General features: G+C 44.2%; 1 long non-coding RNA gene across 1 annotated transcript in view; it reads left to right on the forward strand.

Moving 5' to 3' along the window:
* The first annotated feature begins 3,540 nt into the window (after positions 1–3,540).
* LOC107312667 overlaps positions 3,541–24,218 on the forward strand; it is a 39,693-nt gene continuing 19,015 nt past the window's right edge. Inside the window, exons 1-3 of the long non-coding RNA XR_001554542.2 lie at positions 3,541–5,145; positions 5,854–5,986; positions 13,276–13,417. This is a non-coding gene — a long non-coding RNA (uncharacterized LOC107312667). The remainder of the gene's footprint in view (positions 5,146–5,853; positions 5,987–13,275; positions 13,418–24,218) is intronic.

Below are 24,218 nucleotides of genomic sequence, written 5' to 3' on the forward strand. Positions count from 1 at the left end.
AACCCTCAAACTAATCAACTTCTGATTCAGCTCCAGGTGACTGAAAGGAAATTCAAGCAGAAAATAAGAAAGCCTGGTTGTGTTCAGACTTGTCTTCATGCAACCATGGTATTTTCTCACTGCTGTAAATTCTAGAGGATTTAATCTCCAGGCATGGGCTGCCCTCGTTGGAGGGCTGGGGGTGGTGTTTGGAAGGAAGACTTGCTAGAGGAGGTCTGTCACAGTGCTTTGTGCCTCTGCCCATTAACAGAATAGCTAAATACAAAACCAAGCTCTAACCTGGGGTAAGCAGCCAACAGGGGCTTTATTCCTTGCCTTCCCTCATTGTGCAATTCAGCCACTGTGTAGTGCCAGAAAGCTCCCCTGTTTCCTGAAGGATTAGCAGCCCCAGAATAGCACACTGGTTTTCTTTTGCAGAAAGCCAGGACCTACCTGGGACCTGATGCTGCAGTCTCTGTTTTATGTTGCCCTTTGGAAATAGCTCTGATGAAGTTTCTGTGGGGCTGGATCACTGTTGGTGTTGAAGGATACAAATGCAGTGCTGCCCTTGCTATAAATCTCAGCACAGCAAAGATATTACACCTCCTTCACTAACAGCATGGGGCTGGGTTAACACCTCCAGCTGTTGAGTTATTGTGTAAATAACATGAGGTCACTATCTGCATCTCCAGCATGTAGTGATAAAGAAAACCATCCATCGAGTACCCCAGCCTGCTCCTCTTGAAGCTTTTCTGTCCATTGTTCTTTCTGGGCACGGAGTGCAGGACCTGTGAGCTAGGGCTGGGCTGCAGGTGCTCTCAGGGAACTTGGAGGCCCTAAGAGAAAACAAGCTACATGGCAGAGTCCATCCTATGACTGGAAAAGAAATTAATTTCTTGCTGTTGAGGAATTCAAGTCAGAATGTGCCATATGCAGCATTTCCCCAGGGGATGCGTCTGGCAGATGTGTTTGTTGGTGAGCTCCTATGGCCCACATCAGGCTAAACAAATGTTCAATAATTACCATTCAGAACCATTCAGTTCTGCCTTCGAAACCAGAGAAGCTCTGGGATGCATCTAAGATGGACTTCCTGCTTTGTAGATTTCCTTTGTGAATTCACATCTCCCTGCCATAGGATACTGCTGTAAGAAGTGGACCACCTTCAAATGAGTAAGGAGGGGAACACTTAAACCTGTGCCCTACTGCTGAGGAAGGATGGAGGTTGAATTGGAGGGGGCCAGAGAATAGGAGAGTGTGGAGTAGGACCTGTCTGATTTCTTTTGTGTGAGTCACTCAGAGAATATCGGGAGGTCACAGATTAGGAAAATTCTTCTTAATGCTGAAACTGTTCTCTTTATGTCACGGTTGTGTATTGCATGTCAACATCAAATACAATGGAGAAAAATTATTCTGTTTAGAAAATCATCAAAAGCTGTCTTCAAAGAATAATGCGTCAGGCCCGTGTAAGCACTCTGACGTTTTTGATGTTGCCTTCATACTCATTAGCCTTTAATGACTTGATTGAGTGCCTTTTTGTCTATCAAAAGTTGCAGAGATTTCTAACTCTATGAGCAACTTGCTTATCAGCAATGTCTGCTTTTGTTAGACTTCCCTATTGCATTACACTTTGTGTGCTTTTAAGCCTTGTATTAAACAAAGCAGGGCTTTTGCTTTTTTTGGGCAAACACCCTTTACAAATTCTGCAGGGTTTGTCCATTTCCAAATCAAATGGATGCGTTAAATTGGACTGGGACAACGAAGACCCAAGGGATGGCAGGAGATGCCACCTTCTGAAGCGTAGCCTTCATCTGGCTGAGCCGCGGCAGCTCAGTGTAACGAATCAGCTCTGTTTACCGAAGTGCTCCCGGTGTTTGCTGTGTGCATCCCTAAATGTCATGGCTGAGAAGCAAGCGAAATTCCCGCAGGTACAGCAGTCTCAGCTGTTGGCTGTTGTTAGGGAAGGCAGCAGATTTCTAATCTGTGCAGATATTTCTTTTTAAAGCAGTTGACTCTTCAAAAATAGATCTTTGATGTGGTAACGATATCTAGAAATGAAGGGCACAAACAACCGACCGTGTTCCTGCTAGCAAAAATCCTGTCTGTGAGTGCTTTCTTGCAACTATGTTGGAGAAAAAAGCCCTTTCTAAAGTGCTGCCATTAAGCTTATCTGTTGTATGGGGCTCACATATAATAGCTAGATGATGCGATTTACTGTTTGCCAGGGAATAGCATATGCAGTGCCCTTTTTCTTTTAATTATTAGATTAATATTTTTTTTTAAATGAAGTAATGTATCTCCATTACTCCGAAAGCAGCACATCTCCAGAGTGCATCATCTGCTTCCACCACCACGTGGTGCATGCAGGTATCGCTCAGTGGAAGTCTGCATTGTGGGGTACAATTAGTACCATTCAAAACATACCATATGCTTGAGATAAACTACCTTCTGCAAGTGTGCTGCCTAGGAGGAGTCTACAGCTCGTGTTTGAGAGGATTGACAAGGTGTTTGGGCTTCTGTGAAAGAGGGAGAGATTTAAACCTGTGAAGGAACTACAAGTTCTCATCTTCCTTGGTGGTCTGGGGTTCTCTAATCCAAATACTTGCTTACATTTAATTACAGACAGACCCTGGAGTGACACAGCGGGCTGTGTGCAAGCTGAATCCACAGCTGAGACAAATTCATTTGCCACATGTAACACAAACACGGCTGAGCACCTCACTCTGAAACGCCACAGAGATCAGGTTGGAGGTGATTGTTGGTTTAACAGCTGCTTTGGAAATATATGCTTGTTGTAAAATTATGCTTATCAATGAAAGCAAGCTGGAATTAAGCCGTGTGAATTGCTGGAGTAAATATGCAAGTAAAATGCAATGGAACTAACTGATGGAGCCCTGGCAATGTGGTAGTTGTATCTTGTGATTTCCATAGATACATGTGACAGTGTTTTGCAAACACTGTACAACACCTGAAATGTTTCTGCTACTTCAGAAATAGTAATTGCATTTAAATGCCTTCTGTGGAAAACATTCCCAAAGTGTTTTTTGAATGATGATAGCAGAATGGGCTTTCAAAGGTCACTACAGCTTCCTCAGCTCTAATCTCAACATTCTTTCCCCTAAACTTGATTTGAAAGGAAAAAGGAGATGGCGAAAGCCTTCAGCCCAAGGTTTGTGTGTGTAATTTTATGACAGGCTTCAGGGAGAATAGATCAGCTTGGGGCAAAAGGCTTGGATGGATGCATGTATGTGTCAAAGCTGGTTGTACCCAGCAGTTGTACAGGCCTGATGGGGAGTGGCTGAGGGAACTGGGATGGTTCAGTCTGGAGAAGAGGAGGCTCAGGTTGGATATTAGGAAAAACTCAGAAAGAGAATGAGCTGCTGGCACAGCTACCCGGGGATGTGGCGGAGTCACTGTTCCTGGAGGTGTTTGAGAACCATGGAGATATGGTCCTGAGGGATGTGGTGAGGGTGGGTTGGGGTTGGACTGGGTGATATTAGTGGTGTTTTCCAACTTCAGTAATTGTGTGATTCCACCCATGGTGGGTAGGGAGTGAGGGGTCCACTGGGGAGATACAGCTTTGAAAGAAGATAAGAGGAAGGGACAGAATGAAGGTTCAGGGCAATGATGGGGTGAGCGATCATTTCTGCATCATGCAGTGACTTTGAATTTGGCTGGTAGGTGGGGAGGACAGTCATCCCTTTCAGCACATGACGGCATCCTTAGCAATAAGAAGTTACAAAGAAAGGAAACTTGAACCTAAGGCAGCACTTTGCTGATGGGAAACTGTCTTTTCCTAGAAATGCAATTTCCAAATGAGGTTTGAAAGATCTGGTCCCAGTGCTGGGATCAAACCATGGTGGAGCCCTGCATGCACCATGTTGTGCTGGGGCAAAGGCTGGATCTCTGGATCCTCAGCCCCATAGAGCACAGTGAGTTCTGGCCACAGCTCAGATCCGGCACTGATTGTGGAGGCTCATCTAAAAATCTGGCTCATCTAATGGAGGAATAATTGAAACAGTCAGAATTATTATTCTACTTGCTCAGTTCTCCTTCATATCAAAAATGCATTTCCCCCTCTATGCTCTAATTAAAAACTAAAGGAGGAGGAGGAAACCAATAATGCCAATTACACATTTGGCTTATGAAAAAGAAAAGAAAAGCACACTCTAATGCGTTTGTGGACAATAAGTAGGAAATGATTCACGCTTAATAAACCTCTTTGCTGTTAATCTCCCTTAACCTAGGGGTTCTGTTACTTATATTGAAAAGTCTCCTCACTTTCTGTCAGGTTATTGCAAGGAGCAAATTTTCATTATTACTTTTTGTGGGGGCTAAGGCACCTGCTGCCTCTGGGGCACTGTGCAGCAAACACAGAGCATGCAGCCCAGTCACTGTCATGGTGAAAGTGTTTTATCACTCTTGTGTTCCTCTCAATCACCAAAGTGTTGGGAGAAGCAGAAGAGGATGTCCCAGGCCACGCGCTGGCACTGAAGAGGGCTTTTCAGTAGGCAAACCTACCATACTCTGTCCAAATCATGGCTATGGGCAGGTGTGGAAGGGCTGCTGGGGTGGGCTGCTCATGAAGGCTGTTGGAATTCACCACTAGAAAGGTTTCTGAGTGGGTTTCAACCACCCAGAGGGCTAAGGATGAGTCTGGGATGAGTCTGGAGGAAAGGATCCCAAAGCTCACCACCTCACTGGAATGCTCAGGGCAGAGGGGACGGATGCGATTAGCACACTGTGTTAAAAACATATTTTTCTCGTGTGATGCACAGACTTTCACAGCTTTCTCATCCCATGGAGGAATGCCCAGAAGCTGATGTTATGCTGTTATTGAGGAGTGTGTGTGCGTGTGTGGGGAGGGGGGGGGGCTGCAGAACAGATACTGCTGACAATTTCTCATGCTTAATGATTTTCTTCCCAGCAGTGTCATTCTCTGACCTCTGCCTTGTCCCTGGGTTTCATGTATTCAAAGATTTCTTGACTTCGGTCTTTGACATTAAATTCCTCCATGGTTATTCTGAAGGAGCCATGGCAGTAGAGGCCGAGTGACTCATCCTGTCTGTAAGAGACATCCTGGGAGGATGTAGATTCAGTGCCATCAGTGTCACTGAGAGCTGAAGATATATAACTGAGCCTCTGCTGCATGTATACGGCCAGGTCAAGGTGAGCTGAAGTGCATTGGTGGGTGGGGGCTGAGCAGAAGCACCAAAGCAGAGGCATAACATAAAGAGAAGGAAAAAAAGATAGTTTTGTGGAAGACTTAGTGTCAGATCCGAGATCTAGTGTCAGATCCAGGCCCTGCTGGTGCCAGGTTGTCAGAGAAAGGCAGCAGCTCTGCCTACAACCTCTCCAACCCACAGGGTCCACAGGGGAGTCCAGTCTCAATTTGGTGTCAAATCCTTCAAAGGCAACTTTCCCATTGATTTAATGTGCTGGTTTTGTTTAATCTCATTATTTTTGTGAATCCAACCGCGTGTCTGAAGTCCTTTAATTTTCTTCCTGTGAGAATGATATTCCGAATTCAGAGGTGGATAAAAACTAAAGCAGGAACTTATCTAACTGGATTATAAGTCCTTTATGTCAGACATTCGCTGTACAGCTGCATGTTGTTCCTCGTTAATGCAATCAATACAGCGCTCTTGCAGTGTTGTTACAGGCAGGTTACCCTTCTCAGGTTCTTGCCAGAGAATTTTGAAGGAGTTTGCATAAATCTGCTCATTTCTCACTGTGTTTATTTGAAAATGCTTTTAATTAACTCCAAATCAAATTTCTAAGTCTGGCCGTTTCTCCCTTCTGTGATTTGCAATGGAAATTTCACCTGGAAAATCAAAGCTTACAGAGGTCACATTCACTTTCATCTTTTCCTTTCAGGTCCTAATACATGAAAAATCTATCCTTGGAAGCACATACCCCTACTCAAACAATTCAAACACCAGGATTTCAACACGGGGCAGATTGATTGTAAGAATTCTTCACAGGTGTTGAAGTTCTGCAGCCACCACCAGTAAGTAAAATGATGCAAGAAACCCCACTCGAGTGAGATGCTTGTTATAGTAAAGAGCAAAAAAGGGCACAGAGAGGAATCCTCCTTGCAGAATGTGATCTCTAAATGCTTTCCCTTCCCTCCCATTTAAAATGCAAGAAGCAAGCAGACGCAGGGAGGCACTCGCTTTAGGTTCAAAGAGCTGTTAGTGTAAAGGATCGATAGATCCAGTGCTGTATTTAGTGTTGTACAAAATGCTGGACCAGGCAATTATTTTTGATTCATCAGTGTGCTAAGTGAAGCATTCAAGTGTGACGGAGAATTATCATATTTTCTTTTTTTTCTAATGCAGCTGAAATATTTTATCTTTAGAGGTGGTTTTTTGTTAAAGATGAATCTGCTGCTCCCAACAGGCATTGCCAATGCTTTGCTAATTGAGTTTTGGTTTTTAAGGGTGTTTTTTTTTAGCATTCACTCCATCTCTTATCCACAGGCAGCTGATGCTGGAGGGGCACTTCCCCCAAGGCACCTGGCTGCAGCATTACACAGCAGATATGCTTGCTGATCTTACAGGGGAAACCCTGGAGTTGAATCCCTCTGACTCAAATAATCTAAAAGGCATAAATCTAAACATAGGGCAACACACTGAGTAACCAACAGGTTACAAACGCTTAGCCACTTTGCTTCAAAACACTTCAGTAGTGCTGTATTCAGTAACACCAACAGCCAGGTGCTGTAAGGTCTGAAGTAAAAACTGCATGGAAAGCTCATGCACTTCTTTTTACATAGGTAATAGCTGCAGGTGCTTGCAGCATTCCTTTTTCAGCCCACAGGAGAGCTGAGATACAATGAATTTATGCCTCGAGCCTGCAGGGGATGTCCAATGGAAATGACTTGCAAGTACTGTTTCTTCCAGATGAGATGAACAGAGGTTTTGATCATGAGACTAATGCTGTCCTGGGGACTTTGCAAACAAAATGATGACTTTTGCAAATCTTTTCAGCTGCAGAGCAGTGAGCTAAAGGCAAAAAATTAAATGCCACGGTAGCTGCTGATAGTCTTATGTGAGTGTTATGTGACATTCTGGGTAGGTTATGAAGAGCCAAAGGACTTACACTTTTCACCTAGGATGTCTATGGCCTTGGGTATCTAGAGAAATAGGAACTTGGTAGCAGAAAAGGTGTTAGAAATGAGAATAGTATTCTAAGAGGGGACCTAATCTTGTGCCTGGGGGAGGACACAAACAACCCCCTAAAGGCCAAGAACATACCTGCTGAAGGTATGCTGCTCCTGAGAACAGCCTGCTGCTGTTTGGAGCTCTGAGGCTTCAACTCCCTTCGGGTGCTCAGTGCCTGTTGCAGAACATGTTGGTTTTATAATGCCGAAGTCTTCCCTTGAATGCTACAGAGCAATTGCCTCAATCTGGAGGCAGAGGGAACTGATTATCCCAGTTCTGGAAGATGTAGCTCCTTGCACAAAGTTGCAGCTTTTCATTATTCAGTATGATCTGAGCACACTGAAAAAGTACTGCAGCTCTTCAATTCCCTGTGCTGTAATGGATTAGGGACATGGGTTTGTCCTTGCAATCCTGGGCTGTGAAAATGTAAATGTAACCCCAGGTGTTTCCTTTTTGCTATTATCCTTAACTGAAGGCACCCTTGCTCAAAGACACACAGAGATGTTTGTTTCAATAATGTGTGTATAAACAATGTCCATCTATCAAAATCCTTCCCTGTCTTTCAGTTCCAAGCTAAATCCTGTTGGATCTTTGCCATGCACAATACAGAATTTCCTCGAGCAACAGACATGCTTATGAGGAGGTAGATTGACCAACAACATCGTTATTTGCCTTTCTGTCTCCCTCCTCTTTCTCCATTTAGAGATCAGCTCTTCCCTTCCCTATGGGAAGGTGTGTGATGCTGGTTACAAGGCAGCCACCTGCTAATGCTTCCTGCATTGTGACATTGCTCTCTCAGTTACTGCATTTCTGGCTATTTTCTCTTTGTGTGGCTGGTATTATTTTACAGGAAAGTCACGTCTTTATTTGAGAAATGGTTGAGTTTAGGCCTTTGTAACTCCAGTCTGACACCTGAATATATTCCTCTAGTTCAGCACATTAGCAGCATAATCCATAAAATGATCAGCAAATGTAAGGCAAAATAAATGCATTAGTGGCAGTGATCAGCACTATGAGTTCACTTCTTACTTTTTTAATCACCCATTTGCCAGGGATAACTCTCAACACCCCGTGCATCTACAATAATGCTTCTACGTGCATTGTAGTGGTTTATCATGGAAAAGCTGCAAGTTCCTTTGTCATTATAGCTCTGCAAAGCTCTGCTGAAGTCTGCCTGGGCTCATGAAAACAACCTTGTGGGAAATCATCAGCCTCAGCTGGAGCTTTGGATCTGGGCAATTCTCTGATGGCCAAAGGCCAGCCTGGGGCCCAGTTCCTTCCTGGAGAAGCTTCATGGGTTTCAGTTGCCCCCAGGCTTCTGGATGAGACCAGGGTAGGATAGCTGAGTTGTTTTCTGGTTTCTGGGTTTTTGTGCTTAAACTCAGCTTATTTCTTATTGTTATTACTATTATTTTATTAATATTCAGCAGAGAGAATTAAGAAGCACAGCTGGCCTTGCTTCTGTGTCTTCCTGTGTTCTCGTGGCCATTTGTCATGCTGTGCATCCAGTGGCTTACAACAGCTGGTTATTTCCTGTGTTATCTTTTGCTGACAGTAATTTCTGCCCTTGGTGGTGGTCTGGGAAATTGGCATTCATAATGATTTTGGGTGGCCAATTCCTTTCCCTCCTGGGTCAGACCACCCCGGGTACTCTGCGAGCTTCAGTCCTCTCCCTCTGTGACAGACTAGTCCCACTGCACTTCGCTGACACAAATTACTCAGTCAATTTGTGTTTGGACTCCTTTTTACATCTACCTTGTGCATTCTGCATGAGCTGTTAGTGGTTTTCCATTGTGGAAGGCTTTCTGCTCCTGCCAATTAGAGGGTGTGGGGAAAGATGATGGTGATACCTGGGATTCAACACCCAACTGTGTTGAAGACAAAGCTCTCCTCAGGGCACAAACAGATTATAAAAGCATGATATCTTCCTAAAATGGAGGCAGCTAGGGAGATTCCCCAAGGTCTCCCACCTCCAAAATTATTTCTGATTCTTCTTAGCCTAGTTGCTTTGGATTTCATTATGGCAGTAGCACTATGTATTGTTCAGTCATCATGGTATGATTCATGTGTTCTCAGGGCTCCTTCAGACCATTATCTAGAACTAGTTTCCCATTAGCCTGGGGATATATTAAGCTTTGTTGAAGTTCTTACTCTGCTTTCTCCTGGGCAGTGTGGGAGGAGATGTGTTGTACAGCTGTCCCGCCCCAGATTAGCGTTCATGCCCATCCACTCAAAGACTTCTATTTCTTTGCAAATGATTTTAGCACATCACTTATAACAAGCAGCACATTGGGTGTCTGTGCCTGCTGGGGAAGCTCTTTATAGTGTTTAACCTAAATACATGCAAAAACAAAAATAAAATAAATGAAAGCTATAATGGTGTACAGAGAGGCAGACAGAAGTTCTGCAGTAATTTCTAATAACCGATGAGGTCTTGTTGTGTTTGTGCTCAGACTCTGCCCTGTGCTGCTCCTCCTGGCTACCTGGGCAATGCCAGGTAGGGGATAACTGCTGGGAAGTGAGCTTACCTCCACATGACAACGAAAGAGAGGCTGATTTGTCAGAAGGGCATTAAAGCTTTTCAAGTTATTGCTTTTCAGAAGGAAATAAGCTCCCAGGAGAAGTTTGCATCAAGCCTTGGGTCACTGGACAAACATCTCCTGAGCCACCTGGGGTAGGCATGAATTTCCTGGAGGTACAGGAAACTCACAAGCAGCCCTTTTGGTTCACGTCCAGTGTCTCCAGCACTGAAAAGAAAAGCAGCACTGCCAAGAGCTCTGGGTCTCATCCAGCAAAGGTGCTGCTACATGGACAGCTCGCAGGCTGTGTGCAGCCTCATTGTGGGTGCAAACTCAGCTGTTTTGCAGCCTGCAGACAGTGCACCTGCCTGCACTGACTCACACCTGATTTTGGAGCAGCTCCTTTTGCCCTGGGCTGTCCTTCCTGAGCACCTGGCACTGTGGGAGGAAAGCTGGCTGAGGGTTACTGGAGTGGCACAAAGAAGGGAAATAGGCTGGCCAGAAAAAAAAACAGCCTCTCTTTGTTTTGAAATGAGCTCTACACTGACAGTTTGTTCTGCCTGTGTTTTGTTTTTGTTTTTTTTTAAATGAGAGGTTCAATGATGTGCTGGAAAATATGTACCAGCAGCAGGAAAATGGAAGGGAGAGCACAGGAAATATCGATAAGAAGGATATTGACAGTGATTTTTCTTCAGACCTTAGCTCTAAGGAACACTGCACATCTGAATATATGCCAGGTCAAGGGCTGCAATGCCTGGTGCCTCCAGCTTGCCAGTTTGCCACATGATTTCAAAGCTCCCCAACATGCTACGTCAGATGTTTGGCAGGTTATAGAAAGAAAAATAGAGTTACTTTCAATTTTTAAAGCACAGTACTTGGTAGTTCTGGGAGCAATCCCATCTTCATGCATGGGAAGCTACTACAATGCTTCCCAGTTCTATCATGTGGAGATGAACCGTGCTGTGCCATCCAGGTTGGGGTCATCAAACATCACTTATTTTTGTCCACTAGAGTGGATGGCTGCTCTGCCATTGTCTTCAATAGCGGCAAATATAAGCCAGTACCCTGTGCTTTTTAAGAATGCTGTTCTTGATGAGTGCAAACAACTCAGAGATGCTGCTTAGGCTATGAAATGCCCTTGAGCTTTGGAGCAGCTGTGCTGGCCAGGGATACCCATTTGCTTAGGATTGCTGTGAGACATAAGGATTTCTGTGAAAGGCGTTTCAAGCTATTTAAAGCATTTTGCTGTTTGCCTATAGCTCCTTCTGAGAGTGAAACTCAAGTGAAGAGGCTAGATAACAAAATAACATAATGGAATATAAAGTTTTCCATTGTGGACTAAACAAAAAATATAATAGTGGGATCTTTATAAGAAGGATATGGAGTGAATTTTTAAGGTAACACAATTTCTGAACATCTGAGGCTGAAGAAATAGGTTGCAGTACTTTGTTTTGTTTTTACGTCCAGGGCAGGTGCTCCCCAGCTCTGCAAGGTCTGGTTTCTCCAACAAGGCCACAGCACATCACAGGGCATCAGATCAATCTGAAAGGTTTCATGCTCTGTCCCTTTTTAGGTTCAGACTGAAGCACTCAGCAGCTTGCCAGAATAAATGTGTTTCCATTGAGAGAGAAATGCTTGGAGCACCATGGGGCAGATCACTAAATGACTTCTTTTTTTCTCCTTTTTTTTTACCTGGAAAGTCAAACAGAGCATCCCCCGTATCACGCCCCTGCTTTCGTAGTGGGGAGTAAACTCCCTCCAGTGTAACTTCATAACTTATGGCCTCAGGTTGTGCCAGGGGAAGACCAGGTTGGATATTAGGAAAAACTTCTCCAAAGAGAAGTCCCCAGTCCCTGGAGGCATTCAGTAAATGTGGAGGTGTGGCACTGAGAGAAGTGGTTAACGGACAGTGTTGGTGGATGTTTGGACTGGATGATCTCAATGGTCTTTTCCAACCGTAATGATTCTGTGATTCAATGCAGTGTTGGATCTTCTGTCACAAACCCACATCCAACATCTGGAGGGGAAAATGAAGACCCCAATAGGAGGTAACTACAATGGAGATAGGGCAGCTATCCGAGAGACATGTGGGCATTACAAGGCATGGACATGGACCCTGTAGTAATGCAGGTTGTCCTCAGCTTCAGGGTGGATGAGCTGAGTCCTCCCCTATGCCTTGGGATCTTTGTGTTGGTTGCACAGAGCAGCATCAAGCAAGAAATAGAGTTCAGTTATATCACCTGATATATATGATATATATGCTAATCCGTGGGTGACTCAGCACTGCCAGGGCTTGCTCAGCAGAGGAAAGGATTACTCTGTTTCTAATACATTATTTTGTTTTATTATTTTATATCTTCTAATTACCTTCTCTTCAGTTTTGATCCTGTCCTCTTGTAGCATCGAGGTTTATCCCCAGCTTCTCAACAGAGGCAGAAAAGAACATGCTTGGAGCCTCAGGTGCTCTGCGGTCCAGCAGCCACATCTGCAGGGCTTGCTTCCTGGCTGTCAGTTGGGTTGGGACTCTGGATGGTGTTTTTTAAGGGCTGTGATTTTACAGCATGTCAGGATCACACGTCCAGCTCCCTTCTTGGCATGGCACTTGTGGACAGTTGACTGAGTCTAAGTTTTGTGCTTAAAAAATATATAGATATTGTTTTTCAGCTGTGAGAGTCTGTTGCCAACTCTCAAGTCATTCCTCTGTCTTGTTTACTGCTTAGACTTGAAAAGCATAACAATTTTTGAAGGCTTTGCTTTTAAACTCTGCTCTCGTTTTTCCTCTGTGACTGCTTTGACAGACTCCTCTGATGTATATTTTAGTATAGGTTGACGCAAAGCTAATGAGAAGGCAACTGTTTATTTACAGAAATATGGGTCCTATTTGTAAAATTATTTCCTGGTGAGAAAAAAAACATTGCTTTCCAATTTCCTTACATGAATTCTGTTTTTTTACATCTGCATTTCTTTATAGTTCCCTTTTTACACTGTATATTACTACAGACTTACAGCAACCGTAGATAGATAACACTGCTGATTTATGAATCTGATTATTAAGTACTAAATAAAAAAAATTACTTATAGATTCTCAGGCTTTGAGGTATCTCTTGACCAGTTTATCAGGGGAAAGACTTCAAAACTCAGTTGTTATTAGCTTAATGCAGTTCTGTCTTCCATATAAACCCCAACCCTTGTTGCATACATCCTGCTCAGGTTTTTATCACTTCATATTTTGTTATTACCCTTAACAATAAAAATAATGGCACACATAAAAGCACAGCTAATATGTAGCAACACAGAGTGAGGCAGCTCTTAATGCTCTTACCTTATCTGAGTTAAATATGGAGCTCTGCTTGTGTTTCAAAATGTGATTGATGGTGTGGGTACACAGCTGGGACAGGTCTTTTTTTTTTGCCCAAGAAAAGGGCTAAATACTCACTGGCTGATGTGTATCTACTACGTCTAGCAGCTAAATCTGCTTGTAAGGGGATGTGCATGCTTTATAGTGCAGCCACAAGCAGAAACATTCCTCTCCAAAGAGATGGATGATAGGCATCAGACTCAGAATGCATAGGCATCAGGCTCAGAATGACTCATCAAGGCCTTCCCTAATTGAGGTTCACAGGTGATGTGACTGGACCTACCCAGGTGGGAGAAGATAAGTAGAAGATGCCCAGAGGTGGTGGGTCCTCCAGGTGTTGTGAAGGCCCAGGAGGAGCAGCAGAGATCTGAGCCTGTAGATCTGAAGAGCTCCCAAAGGTACGTCTCTAACTTTAGGCTGATCTTACTGGGGAAAAATGGCCATCTGTTCTTCTCTTTCTTCTCTGCTAGGGAGATTTCCCCCCCATCAGCAGCTCATGGCTGCTCAGCAGGCTAAACAGACTGGTGTGGGGAGCCTTCTGTGTGCCTTCCTTACCCCATCTGTGGAGCAGTAAAATGCTTTGAGATTGTCTCTGTGATGGTTTCCTTCCCTTCTTTTGAGCTCCCAAAAGCTGGTTTTTCTCCACAGAATGAATGGTTGCAACATTAGAGAGTGAGACCATACAGGATCTGACCACCCTGAAATTACTGGGTCTGCATTGGAGGGATGTGGAGATAATAGGTTTAATGCTGCTCCATGTTTTGCATTTCAGTAACTGGGCACTTTCCCACTAAGTCTTGGAATCCCTGTCAATAAAAGAAAAGGGAGAAATGAATAGGCTCAGCAAGAAATGTACCCTAGCGGAGATCTTATTGGCATGGCAAGTGGTGAAACCTGGCTGCATTCCTGTTCAAGACTTTGAATGAAATATGTTGTTTCAGTTTTTGATACGCTTCCTTGAATAAGAATTACAGAGGCCCATTACTTTGCCTTCAGGGAAATGGCTTTCAAGACATCTTCTGCTTGTTTACTTCTAGGCTTAATTTCACCAGGCGTAGTCTCCATTCAGGTTTTTTTTCTGAGGAAAGCATCTTCTGCTTTTGGTTCAAAATGAAACAAATATTTTTACCCTTTACTAAAACAAGCAAACAACAAAAACCCACAAAGAAAAGAACATTCTGAAATGTACCGTGTGCGTTTGAGAGAAGGAGTTTTAAGATGATTAGCCAACCAGAATGGGAAATCTGACTTAGACTTGTGTGTACGTTGGGACTCAGTGCAACCTCTCAGCAAGGCAGCACCGACAGCAGCAGCAGAATGAATGGCATTGCAGCTGCTGGGCGCAGCACAGCTTGTGCATTTGCATTCCGTTCACAGGAGCCATGCGAAGGAAGCCCGTGCTGCTGGAGGACTGCACCTTGCCAAATCATCTTGGCAGCCGCATCCGTGCAGCCCATCCAAGAGGGGTAAATGAGAGCAGGATTTGGCCGCTTTCTTTTGGTTAATCTCTCGTTTTAGAAGAGCTCTGTGTTTGTCTGGTTGGCACGTTGATGCTCAAGAGCTCAATTCTACTTGTTGAGGATGTTAGTAGTCTGACAGCAGCCTATAATTACGGGATGTCATGCAGGGCTGGTGATAGATACAGCAGTGCTGGAATCTAGGGGCTGCTAAATTCATGAGGCACTCGAGGGTATCTTAGCAGTGAAACGATCCTTGGTGTGACTAAAGCATGCGAACACTTCAGAGCAGGCTTAATATAAAGCCTGCAAATTGTCTCGATGAAGTAAATGGAAATATTAGTGTATGTGTACACATACAAAAATGTCTGTAGGCTTGGAGGCTTAAATATCAATTCAGTTTGAGAATTAGCTTACATTTACTTTGTGCTATCTTCGTTTATGTAATTATCCATGCTCAGGTTATCTCTCCCCACTAAAGTCCGTGTGCATCGTGGTGGTTTTATGTTATGCTGTAAGTGCATGTATTTATGCCACCAAAGCCAGTTGTCTCTATCTGTGCAAAAGAAGCTTTGATAATACAGTTCATGTGGTATCACTAAATAATTCAGTTTATCCACTGGCCATGCTGATTTTATTTCTAACTTAATACAAGTTTTGATCTGTAACCCTGTATACCAAGATGAGTTGCTTTCTAGCATTATTCATTGTTTCAGCCCTGATTTGTCTGGAAAGGTGATTCACCTTTAGTAAAGGTTTAATTCCATATTTATAAAGTATGATGTTTTCAGCTCTATAATCGCTATTCTGTTAGTCACAGCAGTCTTTTTGTCTCCTGGTGTATGAATGCAAGCAACTGTGCAAGCAGCCACAGGCAGACATCACTTGCTCTGCCATAGGACACTGGGTTTTCAGATACCATCTCTCCTCCTTGGCAGATTTGGGGTTTTCATGTTTCTAGGGCACTTTATGTAATTGAATATCCAACAAGAGCACTGAATCAGTCCTTTTGCTGATGGCCTGGCAAATCTAGCCTGTTGGTGACTGGAAAAAGCCTGGCCCAGCCAGGTGTCTGAACTCTGCTGTTCTGTGTTTGGTGCTGTTGAAGGTTGATAAAAAAGAAACACCATATGGAATCATTTTCTTCCTTAGGAAGATCTGAGACAACTTGCTGTTATATGAAACGGAATGAGTCCCTCATTGTTAAAATAATTGTCCCCAAAGAGTACTCTTAGTGAATCTGGGCATATTGAGGGGCAAGAAGGGCTATTTGTGGGCTGGCTCCTGTTGGCACACATCTCTGCAGGCATTGACATAGGAAAGTACAGGAAAAAGGGCACTGCTGTGCCTTGTATGGGCTTTCCTATGCATTCGGATTCCCCATTTTGGTTATGTGAATGATTCAATAAAGTAGAAAAAGTAAAGAGGGTAGGAAGGTCGTTTCATAAGCGAATTTCTTTAACTATGTACTACACTTCTGTATTTTTAGAGAGAAAAGGTTAAAAAAAAAACAAACCCAAAAAGCTGCTGTATTTGCTTCTTGGAGAAAAAAGATTCTGTGTGTGCAAGTTTGAAGCAGGCTAAAGGCAGCGGCTGTCAGTTCTAAGGCGTGCAAAAAGGCCAAAGCTCTGCCCAAAGTACTTTGTGGATTCAGTAGCTCTTCTTGTTCAAGTATATTTCATAGATGCTGTATAAGGCCAGGCTCAGGTGCACAGAGTTACGCAGTAAAAAGGGAAGGAATGCTGTAGTGTAAGGCATATTCACCCCTGTTCTGCATTGCTTAATGTTATGTTTGAGAAATTTTGGGCGTGGGAGGAGATGGGTAAGAAAGGGAAGGGGCCAACAACTTTTGAATGATGTCTGTCATATGTACTTTCTAACTTGCACCCACATGTGGAAATGCTGCTAATGAGCACATTTTTCCTTTGGTAGTATTCATGGAGCTACAGCAGTTCAGCACTTAGAATGGCAGTTTCTTACAGAACCAGTGAGCGGCAACTTCTATACTGAGCATGTCTAAGGTTTTCTCTTCAGTAGGCACATGCAGGTTCAATTAAACTCAAAGTGATCCTAGGGTGTAATGATACAAGTAGATGGAAAACAAGAAAATTGAGGGAAGTGCTTTTAACTGCAGTGATCTGAAGTGTAGAAGATAAATAATACATAGATTGGCATTGCTCACTGAAGTCAACCACTGAGTATGCTGGAGATTTTAGTGCTGAGGAACATGTGTGCCCTGAGGAAGTTCCTTCTCTGTGCAGTGCTGGTGGTGGCAGGTCCTCCTTTCTCAGGTTGCTTCCTCCACCTGATGTTAATGATCTCCTTGCAAGAGTTGGTGGAGTCTGTTCCCACAGCAGAGGACACCTGCAGTGAGGAGGGGGGAGAAGGGAAGGATGCTTGCTTAACTTGCTCCAGAATCGCTCAGTGGACTGCACAAAGGCCCTGCTATCTGCATCTGTGCTCCTGACTAGGAGAACTTTGCACTCGGTGGAATTGTCTTCCCTTTGCAACCATTGATAGATATGGCTCTGCTTGATTCTAACGAGGCAAATAAAGACACGCCTTACAAGCCAGCGGCAGTCTTCTATTGATTTTGAGTTGTTCTGCTTTCTCTTTTGACCAGTCATCCCTTTCTGTTGTGATAATTAAAGGACATTTTTGCATTCTGTGGCAGGAAGCCACTGTTTTCTGTTCAGGATATGTTGAATTCCCACATCACATGGAAAACTATTGGGAAATCCATAATTACGGGGCTTTGGCAGCTTTTAAATATTTCCATGGTTACCAAGGGGAAGGAGGTTCCCATTGGTGGATGCAATAATTATTTCAGTGACAAGGATGAACATGAATTTTGAAGTTCTTTGTTCAAGTATTATTTGTAGTACCAACTCAATTTTGTAGTGCACGGAGTTCAATTTCCATATTCACTATTTATTGATTTTTTTCAAAGCTGATAAATGGGAGGCATTAAAACTTCAGCTAATCCAGACAGTGGAAGGATGTGGAAAACTTTGCTGCTGGTACTTCTCTGTTACATTCAAGTAAGGAGGAAAGCCAGGCGCAGTGCTATTTGATTTCATTGTGGTCTGTGTGGGGTTTTCATGCCTGTGCCTGAAACTCTGTTTTTATTGATATAAAAATCCCCAGAAAAGGAAATCTGGTTAAAACAGACAACTGTAAGTTTGTACTTTTGGTATAGAGCATCAATAGTCCATCTTATTACAATGGTGTCTCCAGAATATGCTTCTCACAGTCAACAAGAGCCAAATAGTACCTGTGGGTAGGCTTGAGGTGCATGGACAGGGTGAACATCAGTATGTATATATTACACTGCAACTTCCTTTCTAGATGTTTCCATGAACAAAAGAGGGCAACACTGACTGAATGAGTAGCTTATGAAATCCTGCCCAGCATTCCAGTAGGGAGGATCTGACAGTAACTCTGGAGAGAGCCCCATTCTGTAGCACTTGCTCTGCTTGTGCAAGGGATGCGAAACAACGCCAGCTCTTGGGAACCACTTTCCTTTTGTGCCTGTTTCTGACTCCTCTTATCTTCTTCAAGGAGTGCCTATGTAGAGCAGAGGTGGAATGTTTCTATGCCGGATGACTTCTTGGTGCATTTACAACTTTAGCCTGACAATTACTAGAGTTAAAGATTTACAACTGGATACTCTTGCCAGTTTTTTGGGGGGCTCATTCTAAGCCTTAAATAACAAATCTTCAGATTTGTATCCTGTGGAGAGTCTCAGCATGTTTGTTTTCTCAAGGGAAGTTAAGGCACATATTAATGTCAAACCGCATTTGGACTGAAAGCATCATGCAGGATCTGTTTTATGGGATAATGCTCCATTTTTATTTCTATTTTCTGAGCCCACCCCCTACTCCTACCTACCCACAGCCCCAAATTAGGGCAGCTAGACATTTTCTGGTTGAAAAAGCTCAAATGCAGCTGCCCTGAGTGCATCTCTGTGCTAATGCCATGGGTGCATGAATAGAGGCAAGACTCAAGGCACAAACGTGGAGCAGTTTGCGCCGTGGCAGCTGCAGGCAGAGAGGCAGATCATGTGTTGAAAGGTAAATGCTTGAAAGCATGTCCAATTTAGCCAGGATTCAACCCAGTTAAAGCATTCTGGGGGGGCTGTGTGCAGGGATTGATTTTTAAATTATTATTATTTTTTTAATGTTTTTAGTTGGGACAGCTCGTCTTGCTGGGGGTTCACTCATTTATAGGCCTGCAGCCTGCTTGGCAGAATGTTTCACCTCAAGAACTGTGTTCAATGTTGTGTCCCTCACTATGAGAAAGACATTGAGGTGCTGGAATGCATCCAGAGATGGGTGGATGTGGTAATGAAGTTATGAATGGTTTGTTAAGTAGAAAAAGAGGGAACTGGAGTTTTTTAGTCTGGAGAAAAGGAGACTGAGGGAAAATCTCATCACTCTCTATAACAGCTGAAAGGAAGTTGTGATGAGCTGGGGTGGGGGTCAGCCTCTTCTTCCAGGTAACAGTGATAGGATGAGAGGTGATGGCCTCAGGTTGCACCGGGGGAGGCTCAGGTTGGAGATTAGGAAAACTTATTAAAATGAGTCCATGCAGATGCTCCAGAACAGTGGAGATGTGGCACTGAGGGACATGTTTATGGGCACAGTGGGGGTGGGTTGGACTAGGTGCTCCTAGTGATCTTACCCAACCTTAATGATTCTATGATACTAAAGGAAAAAGCAAAAGGAAAGACCACTTGCCACAGCTCCTAACCACATGTTCTAAAGTGATGCAGAACAGTGGAAAAGCAGTCTAATAATACAAATGGGAGGTTAAAACAAGAGGGTTTTTTAGATAAAATCTTGTAGTGGTTTCTAAAACTCAGAAAGCAACATGGATGCTGCTGCAAATGTTGAGATAATTGTGGGAAGCCTGGCTTGTATCCAGGAAGGCAATGAGTGTGGCTGCTGGTTACAACCTGATGCCATGGCTGCTGCTTTTTTAAAGCATTTAACCCTTTTAAAAGGGTTTTGTAATCCATCAAAAGTGCAGATGCTGTGGGGTCAGCAGAAAGCAAGCCATCAATGACACTTAGAAAAGTGCAGCAGGAGGATGGTAAAATGCAGAGCTGGTCCGCAGAGTAATTTGTACACGTGGAAAAAAAGCCCTCCTCCTTTTGGCCTATGATGTAACCAAGCCCTGAAGTAAAAGCTACCAATGGGGATATTTAACATCCTTTCTCCCCCACTGGAAATGAAAAAATAAAGCAGACAAGCAAGCCTGCCATCCTTCAAAGCCTCTGGGAAACAGGGACAGGCGAAAGGAATGGTGCAAATCAATCTACATTACATTACCTCACTAGAAGGACTTGAAGGGACTACAGAACATTTTCATTAATCTTGTATGGGGCCGCTCAGTGTCATCCTAAATTGCATCAAGACGAGATGAAGCCAGCACACACCGTCAGCACACAGGCTGGAGGAAAGGAAGGGAAGAGCTGGGCCAAATTCCCCTTCACAATAAGGTGCTGAAGAAGGGACTTTATGCCCAGCTCAAGAGCTTCATGATGAACTCTTGCTGTGACCAAGCAAGAGAAGCACTGAGTGCTAAGTGCCATTTAAAAGGGGGTCATATCCAATGAGAAGATCCCTTTGTCTGCATCAGGCTTTGTTCTATGACTGTCCTGAAGTCAAGGAGGTGGTGGTCTGTTTATGTGGGCAAGAGTGCATTTGGCCTCTTAATCCACAATGATATCATAGAATCACTAAGGTTGGAAAATACCACTGAGATCATCAAGTCCAACCCCCTACCCACCTCCGCCATGCTCACCCCCACGGCCCCCAGTGCCACATCTCCACAGTTCTTAAACACCTCCAGGGACAGTGACCCCACCACCTCCCTGGGCAGCCTGTGCCACTGCCTCACTACTCTTTTGGACAGTGATTTTTTCCTAATATCTAACCTGGAAGTAATTTTAGTACCAGATCCCAGGGGGCATTTGTTACAGCAGTGTCAAGTGTACCTTGGGAACAGAACCTCCTGGATGCTGCTCTGCTGCTGCTTTCTTGTGAACATCGTTTACCCCTTCCTTGCTCACAGGGTTTTCCAGAATGTTATGGTCGCAAATCTTCCTAACTCAAGTCTGATTTCAGTGTTTATTTAAAACACTCCTCCTTTTAGCAGTTCTTTGGAAGCTACAGTGTGAGACGACTCATTATAGCATGATGGAGGGACGTGGACATATGTATGCACCAGACTCACGTATGAACAAAACTAGAAAAGGAATGGTGAGGCAAGAAATAGTACAGCAAAGACAAGTGGGAGAACAAGCAAGTGTCAGATGTTTCAGCCTCCACAGAAGAGGAATGACGCTGCTATGGTTAGCCACAGCTGTAGCTCCTGTCCCAGACTGCAGGGATGAATAATCCCCATTGCCCCTTACGATGGATCCAGCAATGAGGCAGAAGGTGTAGGAGCAAAGAGTGGGACCTGGGTGACCTCAGGACAGGACGGAAGGGCAAAGCCTTCATTGCTTCCCTTGGTCGGAAGGGAAGGCATTGTGCTAATGCCAGGGCTGCTCTTGATCATGGCAGCAGTAGCTGTGTAGGTTGCTAGAAAACACAGAAATAAAGCAAATCGACCCAAAATGGGAGGCACTTGTGGGATGTGAGTGTAGATTGTGCTTGGAGCAAAGCAGAGCTGGCAAGGTGGTGAGGAGCTGCCATTGGTTTTGGGAAGTGAGAGCCAAGCCTTGTGTAGGTGTGACAGGGCTGAGATGCTTGGTCCCACGTATAGCACAGCCGTGGCTGTCACCAACCCTGCTCTCCCCACTGTACCAACTAGAAATAAGATTAGCCTGTGGCAGTGTCTGCCACTTTGTGGGTGCTGTGTTTTTTTGGGGGGAATGGTGGCTATTTGATGAAAGATAGCATTAAAAACTTCTTCTTGCAAATGTGTAGAGCCTCTGACAACCATGCTGCTCAGAGACATGGTGGGGCTGTGAGAGGGACCCTCTGGAGGTTGTTCTGCATGGTCTCCCTGCATGAGCCCTCCTGGGTGTGTGAGAGCTGGGGGTGGATGGGGTCCTGCCCAGATTCTTCACTGCTCCTTCCCACATGCTTCCACATGAACTGCAGGGCATGCTGCTGGATTTTGTGCTATCCTAAGTTCCAGAAATGCCCTTCAGCCTTGAGGTTTACAGCAATACTTGGAAAGGGTTTCCTGTAGGTAACTTTCCTGCCAATGTGTTTTCTGAACTATGATTGTACTTAGTATGAAATATTCTGGCATTCTGCATGAGCACCATCAGGGCTGAAAAATCAGTGAGCAGGTTGGAAGGGTTAAGGCAGTGTTGTGTGTGCCCTGGTGACCACCCTTGGCACTCTGAGCGTCCTTCCCTGGCTCCTCAGTGACACTTTGTGTTGTGTTTTTTCTGGAGCATCTGTGTCAGTGTGAGTGTGCTGGTGTACATGGTGTGGAAACACAGCTAAAGGCTGAAGCTGGAATGAAGGGCATTGTAGGTGAAATAAGCTGTGTTTGCTGAGAGCTGAACTATAAGCAGTAGGTTTAGGCAAATGCTTTAAAGCAGTCACAGTGTTACTCTGTGTTACTTGATGACCGCTTTGTTGTTATAAGCTGGACTTTGCCAATAACATTATCATATATTGTGTGGTTCTGAATGCTGGCTTAATCTCAGAGAGAGCTAATCCATTTCAAGAAGCAAAGTGTTGCTTTCATTGTATGCTTTAAATCATCACTTTCCCTTTTCTCTGGGTGAGAATCTGAGCCTACCACTGTGTAATTTAAGTGACTAAGATGGCTTTATATTGTCACTGTTGTCAGCAGTTCCAGTTTCCATCAAACAGATACTTTTTGGTGCGGAGAATTTAGTATTCACATTGTCATGCTGGGTGCAAACTTCCATGTTAAAATACAGCTTAATGCAACAAAAAGTTGTTTCAGCTCTCCCTGAAGTAGTCTGCCCCACTCTAGACAGACCAGTCCTGGGGATGGAAAGGGCACACATAGCTGGAACCAGCCTGGAACTGGGAGAGAAACACCAGGCTTAAGTGTGCAGGATCTGTCCCCACACCAGGGACTGGCAGGATTTCCTTTACCCAGTTTCAATCAGTGTGGCTTGGAGGCAGTTGCTTATTGATAGTTCTTAACAGAGGGAGGAGTTGTGCACATAGTGAAGAACTGGGGCTGCAGTGCAATCAGATCTGCCCATGCTTTGCTTCCTTCTCATGCTCTACTCGAGCTGCAAGATTTCTGCTTAAGATACTGAAAATCCTGCAGATTATTCATAGAAAGCAATGCTGCTGCAGCTGTCATACGGATGTCCCATTGGAGAGAAACTGCAGTATGAGCTGAGCCCTGTCAGGAGCTGGTCTTTACATCACCTGGTGCAAAAATGTGTGAAACTGAGAACTTTAATTAACTGCCTGAAAGCACTCCAAATACTTGCTAGCAATGAGTGGTGGGTCCTACAGCTTTCCTCTACGTGTCACCTTTCTGGGCAGCAGTGACTGGCAAAGAGGTGCTCCCTACCTGGTAGGATGTCAAAGAAGTGGAGTAGTCTCTATGGGGAAGACCTTGTGACAGGCAGAAGTTGTAGTGTCCCAATAGCTTCACAAAAGCTGGTTCTTGGCAATGCAGAGTGATGGCAAAATGCACCAGACCCAGACCTCCAGCATCGGCACAGGGCAAGTGGTCTGCTCCTCCTCTGGGTTTTGGTGGATGTGCATGGGAAAGAAACATCATGGGAAAGGATGTTTCTGCAGTGCCTGCAAACACAAGAGTTCAGCAAGTTTTTTTCTCTCCACAAACCCTTCCAGTTTCTCCCTATCAGCACTCCCATGCTGTGGTTAGGGGAGCATTCCTATGTGGGTGTATGCAAGAGCAGAATAGGACCCGTGATACTTAAGTCAGCCTCAAGTGGGAATCTGGAGGAGGAGGAGCACAAATGGAGATAACACTTCAGCTTGGCTTTGGAAAATTTGCTTTTTCATAGAAGATATTTTAATTTTTTTCAGTTTTTCCTAACTGAATTTGCAGTTGCACAAAGTTGAGCCCTGTTTGGAAACAGGCATGTTTTACTTGAGGAGGTGACCCATTGGTTGAAGATGCCTCCAGGAAATGATAGGATGCTGCTTATAGCATAGAATAAGAGAGCAACCTTCCTGCCTGAGGGCACCTATAGAAAACCAGACGAAAACTGAAGTCAGTCAAAAAGCCTTGGCTTTGAGATTTCCTTCCATCTTCTGTGCTGTAGTTCCTGGGGAAAAGGCTGACCTTTGAGAACGGAGTCACAGCCATAGAGAGGTTTGAAGGCTCTGTTCAGTTAGCTGAAATGCTTCCTCCACACCTCTGCTGGTGAGGTCTCTAACAGGCCAGCTCCTTGCTGAAGCAGATAAATTAAAAGGACTGAAAGCATTAATTGGTGGTACTCCTTGATGAAGGTAGAGATGTGTGCTGAGATGGAGGGAGCTGCCCTGGCGTTAGGCTGACGGTTGAGAAAAGCTGAAGGAACCTGTCCAATTGCTAAGCAGTGCTTCTGGGAAGACTTTAAAAAGAAAAGAAAAATCAATTAAAATCATCCACTCATCAGAGAGAGAGGAAAAAAATTATATTTGCAGGTCTCTGTGCAGCATGGGGAGCTCTTATAACAAGCACATGAAGCGTCTTTACAACTGATGCTTTCTTGCTAGGACTCGAAACTAAAACTAGTTTGCAACCTACAACAAATCTTATTGACAGGCGA

The sequence above is a fragment of the Coturnix japonica genome, chromosome 4, assembly GCF_001577835.2.
Source record: "Coturnix japonica isolate 7356 chromosome 4, Coturnix japonica 2.1, whole genome shotgun sequence".
Taxonomy (NCBI): Eukaryota; Metazoa; Chordata; class Aves; order Galliformes; family Phasianidae; genus Coturnix; species Coturnix japonica.